A 3,912-nucleotide genomic window follows, 5' to 3' on the forward strand; every position below is an offset into this window, starting at 1 on the left:
TATATAGTAGTGTTAGTAAGTAAGTAGCTATAAGTAATAAGTTAGTATAGTAATAATAATAAATAGTGTAGTTAATGTATTTGCATGTTTAGTACATACTTAAAATGTTATATTTATTAAACATTATTTCGACACTTGTTATCTACTTATATTATGTTAAAATACGATTTTTTTAATCAACGATACACAAGTATAGTGTTAGTTAGTAATATGTGTAGTTGAACCCAAGTTTTAGTAAATTTTTTATAAATATTTAAAATAAATTTAATATTATCTAGTTTACATATTTAATACAGTTTTAAATATTTAATTTGATCATTTTCAAGTATATGTTATAATTTTTTACTTTTGATCTAATACAATGTTTCAATCGTATATAAGTAGAGTTGTTGTAATGTTATTAGTATAGTTTAATAGTTAGTATGTTTTTAAATAATAATTATATATTTAATTAAATATAATTTATTTAATTATTTATGTATAATTGTTTTACAGTAAAATACTAATTATATATATACGGTTATTCCAGTTCTACCGAATAATAGAATACGTTCAGCATGATAGTCTAATGCATGTTTAATGGCCATCCGTGCCTTGTAGACACTTTTTTAAAGTTAAAAAAAAATTACATTCATCTTTATTTTAATGTCTTTTTAAGTTTTAATATTTTTTTTTTTATTTTTTAATTAAATAAATTTGTTTTTTATACAGTAAGTAGATAAGTTATGTATAGTTGTTAGTATATAGTATAGTAGTATTAGTAATAGTATAGTAAAGTATAATAATATAGTATGTAGTATATATAATAGTATTAGAACAATAATAAATACCTTTATATAAATACCATCGTTGTTTTCTAAATAATAACTTGTAATACCTTTTTAAAGTCAATGGATAAGTATTAGCGTTGTTATTAATGTTAGTTGGAAGTGTTTTAAATTTTTTTAAAAGTTTTTAGATATAATTATATATTAATATATTATATATTTTAAATGATTATTGTTATATGTTTTGTGTTAATTAATATAGTAGTTTTAGTAATAATAAGTTTATTTGTGATTTTGTTAATAGTTTAAAATAAATTAATATTATAAATTATTATTAAACTTATTTTTGGACACTTGTTCTATAATTTTAAGTTAAAATAAGGTTCTTTATTTACGAATATAGTACTTAATGGGTACCCTTGGAACCACTTTTAACATCTTTTTTATTTTTTTACAATTAGTAATTTAAATTTTTATTTTTTTGTTTTTATTAGCTTTATAAAGTAGTAGTTTGTAGTTATGTTAGTAGTTATATAGAATAGTAGTAGTTAGTAGTAGGTAAGTAGTATATAGTAGTATATATAGTATGTGTATGTGTAGTAGTAGTAGTAAGTAGTAGTAGTAGTAGTAGTAGTATAGTAATAATAATAATAATAATAATAAAATAATAATAATAGTAATATTATATTAAACTCTTTTTTCGACACTTGTTGTCTACGACCATACTACGTTGAAAATACCGGTTCTCGTCCTCACCGAAGTCAAGCAACGTCAGGCGTGGTTAGTACTTAATGGTGACCGCTTGGAACCCCACGTGTTGTAGACATCTTTTTTTTTATAATTTATCTATTTCACAATTTTATAACATTTTAAAAATTTATTTGTTTGTTTGTTTTTTAAATTGTTATTTAAATTTTGTCTTTTTATATTAGAAGTAGTATAGTAGTAAAGTAGTAGTATAGTAGTAGTAGTAGTAGTAGTAGTAGTAGTATAGTAGTAGTAGTAGTAATAAAATAATAATAATAAAATAATAATAGTAATATTATATTAAACTCTATTTTCGACACTTGTTGTCTACGACCATACTACGTTGAAAATACCGGGTTCTCGTCCGATCACCGAAGGGCAAGCAACGTCAGGCGTGGGTTAGTACTTAGTATGGGTGACCGCTTGGGAACCCCACGTGTTGTAACATCTTTTTTTATTAAAAAAAAATAAATTCATCTATTTACAATTTATTACATTTTAAATGATTATTTGTTTTTAATTTTATAAATTTTTTAATAAAAGTTATTTTAAATATTTTTTAGTAAGTAGTAAGTATAGTAGTAGTAGTAGTATGTAGTAGTAGTATAGTAGTAGTAGTAGTAGTAGTAGTATATATATATAGTAGTATAATAATAATAATAATATAATATTAATTAAATTCTATTTTCGACACTTGTTGTCTACGACCATACTACTTGAAAATACCGTTCTCGTCCGATCACCGAAGTCAAGCAACGTCAGGCGTGGGTTAGTACTTAATGGTGACCGCTTGGGAACCCCACGTGTTTGTAGACATCTTTTTTTTTAAAATTATATATTTCACATTTTACAACATTTTATTACATTTAATGATTTATTTGTTTGTTTTTTAATTGTTATTTAAATTTTTTTTTTTTTATAGCTATAAAAGTAGTAGTTAGTAGTAGTAGTAGTAGTAGTATAGTATAGTAGTAAGTATAAAAATAATAATAATCAATAATAAGTAATATTATATTAAACTCTATTTCGACACTTGTTGTCTACGACCATACTACGTTAAAAATACCGGTTCTCTTTCCGATCACCGAAGTCAAGCAACGTCAGGCGTGGTTAGTACTTAGATAGGTGACCGCTTGGGAACCCCACGTTTGTAGACATCTTTTTTTTTAAGTTTTAAAAAAAATATAAATTCATCTATTTTACAATTTATTACATTTAATGATTCTATTTGTTTGTGTTTTTTAATTGTTATTAAATTTTGTTTTTTTTTATAGCAGTAAAGATAGTGTTAGTAGAGTAGTAGTAGAGTAGTGAGTATAGTAGAGTAGTAAAAAAGGAGTATAGTATTAGAGTAGTAGTAGTAGTAGTAGTAGTAGAGTAGGTAGTAGTAGAGTAGTAGTAGTAGAATAATAAAATAATAATAATGTATATTATATAAAACTATTTTCGACACTTGTTTTCACGACCAACAAATTTTAAAAATACCTTTTTTCGTCCATCACCGAAAAAAAACAAACAACGTCAGGGGTGTTGTATTAAAAAGGGGGGACCTCTTGGGAACCCCCCCGTGTTTAGAAATCTTTTTTTTTAATTTATCTATTTCACAATTTATAACATTTTAAGAATTTTTTTTTGTTTTTTTTTAAAATTTTTATTTTAAATTTGTCTTTTTTATTAGAAGTAGAAGGGGTAGTGTAGTAGTATAGTATAGTAGTAGTAGAATAGTAGTAGTAGTAAAAAAATTAAAATAATAAAAAAATAATAGTAATATTATATTAAACTCATTTTTGACACTTGTTGTCTACACCCTACACGTTGAAAAAAACCGGGTTTCGTCCCATCACCGAAGCAAAGAAGCAGGGGTGGGTTTGTACTTAAATGGGGGACCGCTTGGGAACCCCCCGTGTTGTAGACATCTTTTTTTTTTAAAAAAATTTTTTAAAAAAAAATTTACAAATTTTACAATTTTATTACATTTTAAAGATTTAATTTTTTTGTGTTTTTTTTTTATTAAAAAATTTTTTTTTTTAGCAGTAAAAGTATGTTTTTGAAAATAGTGGTATAGTAGTAGAATGAGTATTAGGATTTAAGTGTAGTTGTAGTAGTAGTATGAGAGTAGTAGTGTAGTAGATATAGTAGTAATGTAGTAGTATAATAATAATAATAATAAAAAAATATTATATTAAACTTTTTCGACACTTTTGTCTACGACCAACTCTTAAAATACCCGGGGTTTTCGCAAACACCGAAGTCAAGCAACTCCGGGTGGTTAGTATTAATTGGGGGACCGCTTGGGGCCCCCGGGTTGTAGACATCTTTTTTTTAAAAAAATTTAAAAAAATATAAATTATCATTTTACCCAAATTTTTTTACATTTTAAATATTTATTTTTTTTTTT

General features: G+C 24.2%; 2 pseudogenes; both read left to right on the forward strand.

The window, feature by feature from the left end:
• Window positions 1–1,479: 1,479 nt before the first annotated feature.
• LOC144962206 (5S ribosomal RNA) lies at window positions 1,480–1,593 on the forward strand (annotated as a pseudogene).
• Window positions 1,594–2,552: 959 nt separating this feature from the next.
• Window positions 2,553–2,671, forward strand: LOC144962205 (5S ribosomal RNA; annotated as a pseudogene).
• The last annotated feature ends 1,241 nt before the right edge of the window (window positions 2,672–3,912 follow it).

The sequence above is a fragment of the Berghia stephanieae genome, unplaced genomic scaffold (genome assembly GCF_034508935.2).
Source record: "Berghia stephanieae isolate SIO BIC M18660-M18661 unplaced genomic scaffold, UCSD_Bste_1.3 scaffold6933, whole genome shotgun sequence".
NCBI lineage: Eukaryota > Metazoa > Mollusca > Gastropoda > Nudibranchia > Aeolidiidae > Berghia > Berghia stephanieae.